The sequence below is a fragment of the Hipposideros armiger genome, unplaced genomic scaffold (genome assembly GCF_001890085.2).
Source record: "Hipposideros armiger isolate ML-2016 unplaced genomic scaffold, ASM189008v1 scaffold_602, whole genome shotgun sequence".
NCBI lineage: Eukaryota > Metazoa > Chordata > Mammalia > Chiroptera > Hipposideridae > Hipposideros > Hipposideros armiger.
This window is the reverse complement of record NW_017731952.1, coordinates 841621-848212: the sequence shown is the minus strand read 5'-3', so window position 1 is coordinate 848212 and position 6592 is coordinate 841621. Positions and strand designations below refer to the sequence as shown.

The window sequence follows — 6592 nt, the reverse complement described above, 5'->3', positions numbered from 1 at the left end:
CAGGATAAAATCTAAATTGTGTGGTGTGGACTCTAAACCTTTCCTATTTAGCCTCATCAGTTTCAACCTACTACCCTATTTCCTTCTTCCCTCTCCTCATTTTGTATTCCAAGTAAACTGAACTACTTGTTTCCCTCTAACACACCACCCTCTCTCCTGCCTGTGTCACTGTGCTTGGCCCATATTCCCTCCCATGTGTCCATCAGGTCTCAGCTTCAATAGTAGCCTCTCCTACTTGCCCACACTGACTTATGGGTACAGTCTGTTTTCTGTGTGTGTTTACACGGCTACTCAGAGCGAGTCTCTCTTCACACTCTTTCCTCTCTCCTGGCAGAGGACCATTTTTACTTGTTACTTGAAGCTTGTTACCATGGAGGTGGGAGGTGAGGGCCATGCTTTTCTCTGCTGTTCTGATTAACCTTCAGTCTTAGGAAGGTACTGTGTACCCACACGTTGGGTGGAGTAGCATTCTCAGTGCTCAGGTTTCTCTCCCAGCTGTAATTCTGGGCCCCGCATGTATTCTGCCTCTTCCCAAGGGGTAAAGGGTTATATCCTGTTCCTTCTCCCACCTGCAATGGGTTTTCACAGTGTCTTCAGGGCGACAGTGTTTGTTACCTTCCCACAGGATGTAAGGCTTTTGTTTCTATGGAGAGATAGGGGAGAAGAATCCTGTGGGGCTTTGCTCTTCCCACACTAGCTGCAGTCTTCCTTCCCCAGGCACCATGAGGGATACTGTCTCACAACTATTGCTATTACCCTAGTCTTTCTTATAAGCACCCAGTGGGGTCCACAGAGAAGAGCCTGTGAGTGGTTGTAAATTCCTCTTATGCCTGCATTCCCCAGGGATTCTATAAATTGGTGAAAAACTTTAGTTGAAATCTTCTTACCGAGGCGTGTTGGTGCCCATGCCCAGTAAGCAAGGGCTCATGTCCTGTCTCCTTTGGAGGGTCTTATCTTTCCTTAGATTTCATGTTAGTTGGTTGCTGGGTCACTTAAACTCTGATGGGTTCTAGAAGAGTTGTGAATTTTCAGATTGTCTGGCTCTGTTGTTACTGTTGTTACTGGTATTATTGGTATAAGAGTGGGGTGCTCTTTCCAGATGTCGGCGTGCTAAGCAGAAGCCAGAGGTCTCGTGTGCAATTCAAGACCTCTCAGCCCCACTCCTCCAGAGGGGTGACGGAAAGGTAGGATTCGTTCTTTCACTATTTTTTAAAGCCTCCTCCTGCCTCCATAATTTTTATGGCTCTTCCAGGACGCGGGCACAGGAGGAAGGAGCAGAAGAGGGATGACAGAATTCAATTTCTGGAGCCAGTGGAGTTCTTACTTGACTGATACTGGCTGGTTTTCATGTCCACCATTGCTTCAGACTCCAAAAGTCATCTATGATATGGGGTGTATATGTGGCCTGCTGGGACCACCAAACTGCACAGTTTCCTGAGGTGGGTGTAAACAGGTAGAATTATAGCTTGTTTCAACCACTAACCTCTTTTCCTGCCCTGCCGTTACAGGTGGCTCTAGTCAGCCTCTGGCCTCCAAATTCTCTTATGTGGGAAGCAAGCACTAGAGTCTACATTTTTTTTTTTAAAGATTTTTATTGGGGAATTGGGGGGTGGGAACAGTGCTGGGGGATTGGGGGAAGGGGAACAGACAAGTTGCTGTCGTTTTGTTCTTCAGTCTAGTTGTGGAGGACATTGCTTCACTGGCCCAAGTTGGCACCATCATTGCGCTCTTCCCGGGTGAGGCACATCAGTCGCTGGCTTCTGGACGGCTGCTCACTGCGGCTGCAGGCCGCTCACGCTGGCTGCTGGCTACACACGGTAGCCCATGGCAACCCACTGCAGCAGGGGCTGCAGCCTACGCCGTCGCCGTCGACTCATGGCAGCCCAGCTCCAGGTTGAGCTGTTGTTTAGCATCTTAGCTGTAGAGGGCAGTGTCACTGGCCCTCATATGTGGGATCCGAACCGGGGCCCTCTGGCGTCCCAAGCCAGTTCTTAACCATTGCGCCACTTGGCCAGCCCTGGTTTGGAATTTTATTGTGATTATGAGGTGGGGCTGAGGTGAGGCTCCCTATGTATGGGTGGGCAGAGGCCTGTGTTGTTTGAATCTCCCCCTGGTACAAAAGGAGGGAACAGCTAAGCTTTCTTATCGGCATGCCCAGATGTAAGACACAAGGGTTAAAAGTGATCAATAATCAAACATCAGAAAATGGAGTTAAATGCTTTATTATAGTCCTCTCGCTCTCGGGGACATTTGTCAAGCCTTCCTGAGAACTCTCTTCCTGTATTTGTTCCTATACCATGGCAGCCCAGGGTGATTCTATGGTTGTTAATGTCCGATTGAGGAGGAGATGCCAATACTTTCCTTATTCTCTACTAGTGGTTCTCTTGGGCTCCCACTGCTTAGTTTGGCTGAGGGTGGGATAGGCAGGGAAGGCTCTGTCTTCCTCCACAGAGAGGGGAGGAAAAATGCCACTAATCCCTCACTAGGCTGGCAGCTCCCTACCTCAGTAACTCTCTTCAAGTCCATGTCTAAATTTCTAGTGTTCTGTGTTTTAACTGGAATGGATGATGGGAGTTGATAATTATGGACTGGTTCTGCTATCTTATATTTTTACAGAACTAAATGCAAACCCCCTTTGGATTGTTACATAAATATTCATGTTGGGATAGTGGGATCATTCTTCTCACAAAACAGTTTCTTAAAAGTCAGTGTGAAGGAATAGTAATTGAGCACTAAAGCCTGACCTTGCCAATGTGACATTGCATGCTCAGTCAAATTAGTTCAGGCCATTATGGTTTCTATTAACTGTGTTTGTCATTTGTAATTCACGTGGATTAAAATTTGGAGGATATTTTTGGAGTTATTTTTGGTTGATTATGCTAGTGGGAATTTCCGACCATATTAACATTTTCTCTTGCTCCTTGAATTTGTTCTGTGTTTTCTTAACAGAAAAATTATGTCTTTGATCTAATTATTCTGGAATAGGCTGACTTTCATGTTTGCTCAGGAAAAATGTAAACCACCCTGTACCCAATTTTCTCCTTCTGCCTTTGACAATTCACACAAAAGGCTGATCAAAAGAGAAGCAATCCGTACATTTGAGTTTTAGCTCATTGCATACGATGATACTGTTGATCTAAATTTAGACAGTCTTGGAACAACTTACGGTTTTATAGTAAAATACACTTACTGTGTCTTGGATATGAAACAGGTGGCTTTGCACTATTCTTGCAATGTTTACATTTAAAATAAAACTTCTCTTTGTGTGGTTATACCCGTGCATCAATCTTAGGAGAGAGGGAGGCTTTGAAATTGAGCAGTATTAACTTTAATATTTTGTTGTCTTTTTCAGTCTTTCATGTAACTTTCAAAATTAGTAAAGGTCACACAATTTCCATGTGGGCATTCACATTTGCATTTTCTCTTCCTTTAAACAATTCCTATGTTTTTTTCCTGCTTCCGAAATGCATCATTCTCATTAACACTAAACATGTATGGAGCCTATACCATTACATGAGAAAGCACAGCAGTTTCTATAGCACATGACTGTACATTTTTTGCCCTTTAAATACAGACTCACATGGACTCCCAACAAAGCAATAGCAGGGTGAAGAGGGCAAATGTGATTTCTTTTAGGCCTCTGCCTAGTTCACATTTGGCCTCATATAATTTGGTTTTAGCCTTAGATACATAGTTTAGTTTAATTTTTTCATAGTTGGTTTGCTCCACTCTCCCCATCAAAGTTTAACTCCTCCTATTTTCCTAATGTTTTCTTATGGACAATCTTAGTTTTAGTTTTAGCTTTTGTGAAGTTTGGTGGCTTTGATTGCTAAGAAGGCATACTTCATTCAAACCTTGAATTCTATACACATTCAAATTGTTACCCCTTTGGATAAAGAGGTGATTTTGGAATTGGTATTCACAGCATTAGTGTTCAGTTTCAACAATAATTTATTACAGAGTCTGTTGGGTATAGACACTATACTGTTTCACATGTATTATTTTACTTAATTGTAGAGAATAGGGAGCATGGCCATGCAGATTTGGCCTAATATAGATTCATGAGCTATGTGCTATGGGGACTTTAAATGATATGGAAGGCTGTTCTCTCTTGAGCAATTTGCAAGGAGACATACAAATACAGTGAGATTGTATTTTGAGATACGGACTTATTCCTCCTTTCCAGTATTTTCTGCTCTACTCAGGAAGTAAATAGGGTATAGTATTCTCACTGCTCCTAGGAAAGAAAATAGAGAATATAGTCAGTTATTTTGCAACAACTATGTCTTAGTGCATGACCTTAACATCATCTGTTAAAAGAGAACAAGCTGTGAGAAGCTAAGGCTTGTGATGTTAATGAGGGTGAACAGTGATAAGGTAAAGCTACTTTGCACACAATCATCCATTTATTAGCCACAGCTCATGCCTGTCTGCAAAGCCACCTGTTTCATATACTGTATAAAAAAAGGGAAGCATACAGGCTGATGTGAGTACTATTTTCCCATTTTTGAAAAGATATCCTAGAGAGAGGATAAATCCAGGTGGGAGCGGAATGGCAACAGGAATGTTACAGAAGCTTGAGGGTCTGTGAGTGGAGGGGATGTCGGCCATATGAGCTACTTTCAGTTCCCTAAAGAACCACGCTCGCTTATGCCTTTGTGATTTTGCTCATGCTTCTTCTACGTGTACTTGAAGTGTCTTCTTACCTACATGTCTTTGGCTGATACTTTTCTTTCAATATGTAGCTCAGGTGTTGTTTCTGTTGGGAGGTCTCCCTTAGCCCACCCCAATCTACTGAGTTTCTGTAAGCAGTAAAGGATTATTATTTCAGCAGGTCTGGGGTACCCACACCCTGCACGTTTTGCAGGTCTTCAGGGCTGGCCTTTGACTACCTCCTGGGTCCCTGAAATATCCTTCCTGATAAGAGTGTCTTTGTATACCTGAGACTTAAACAGATAGTTTATGCTAACAACACGATTTGTAGTGAAGGCCTGTTTTTGATTTTTGATTTTTATGCCTTGGGCTTTGGGCCTTCTGTATTAGTTTGACCTCTGGTTGAGGGGCTGGAGACTGAGTAAGGTCACTCATGTAGGTGCTCCATACCAATGTGACTGACCTACCCTCACCCCTCCAATAAAAACTCTGGAACCAAGAATCAAGGGGTTTCCCTGGTTCGTAACACTTTGTATGTGTTGTAACAATGTTGCTGGGAGAATTAAGCACTGTGGGGACTCCTCTGGTCCATGGCAGTTGGAAGCTTGCATTTGGTTTCTCCTGGACTCTGCAATATGTAATGTAACTCTTTCCCTTGCTGATTTTAATCTGTAATGTTTTGCTTTAATAAACCATAACTGTGAGTATAACAACTTCTCTCTGTCCAATGAGTCTTTCTAGGGAACCATAGAACCTGAGGGTGGTCTTGATACTCTATGATAATTTTTTGTTGTAACATTTATCACACTGTTTATTCATTCATTAATTTATCCATCTATCCATCTATTTGTACAATTAACTACACATGTGCAAGGCATTGTATTAAGCTTGGAGGCAGGAGAGTGAACATGATAGGCAAAATTCCTACCTTCTGTGATATTATAGTCTGATGGGAGAAAAGAGACAAGTAAATAAATACAGTTTGGTGTGGTAGCATCTATGATGTGCATAACACAGGACGACATAGGGAACAGAGAAATCAGAATCCAACACAAACAGGTGGGGAGTGGTATCAGGTATGGCTTTCTGGAGGAAGTGAAGAGCTGCTTGATAAGTAGGAAAGTGGCAAAGGGATAGAAAAAGAGTGGTTAATGCAAATGCAACACACATATATAGAAGCCAGGAAGTGAGAGAAGAGTGAAATAAATTCATTGGGTTTGGATAAGAAGGGTTTGAGGGAGAAAGTGGAAAGAGAAGAGGCCAGATAATGTAAGGTTCTGTTAACCACGTTAAGGAGTGTGATCTTTATCTTAAGGTAAGTGGGAAACCTTTGAAGGGTTATTGGCAGGGGAGTGACCTGATTGGATTTATTTTTAGAAAGATCACTCTGGCTGTGGTTTGTAAGAATGAATTGAAAAAGCACAAGAATGTAGGGAAGCTATAGCAGAAATCATTAGGAAACTATAGCAGAAATTTAGATAGGAGATGATGGAGGTCTAAACTGAGGTGTTGAAAGTTCATTGGAGAAAAGTGGACAAGTTTACATGATGCTTAAGAGACTTGATAAGACTAGGTGATACATTGGTTGTTGCGGAGAGGGCATGAGAAGAGTCAAATATGACATGGCCTGACTGTCTTAGAGAAGTGTGAGCAACTGTGCTTCTCTTAGAGAAGTTTGAGGAAGGCTAGATTGGGGAAAACAGATGAGTTTGGGTTTGGTCATGTTGACAATATTTAATGATTTCCTTCTCTCCCTAGCCTGTAAGCTCCATTTGATCAACCAGTTGTCCCAACACCATTTATTAAATATAATCTATTCTGCTATAACTCAATAGTATCATTCCTAAGATACTTCTTTTTTTTTTTTTTAAAGATTTTATTGAGGTTTTCGGGGAGGGGAACAGACAAGTTGCTGTCCTTTTGTTCTTCAGTCTAGTTG

General features: G+C 42.3%; 1 long non-coding RNA gene across 1 annotated transcript in view; it reads left to right on the top strand.

The window, feature by feature from the left end:
* The first annotated feature begins 1193 nt into the window (after positions 1 to 1193).
* The window catches only part of LOC109371927 (uncharacterized), a 60156-nt gene continuing 54757 nt past the window's right edge, over positions 1194 to 6592 (top strand). Inside the window, exon 1 of the long non-coding RNA XR_002121964.1 lies at positions 1194 to 1439. This is a non-coding gene — a long non-coding RNA (uncharacterized LOC109371927). The remainder of the gene's footprint in view (positions 1440 to 6592) is intronic.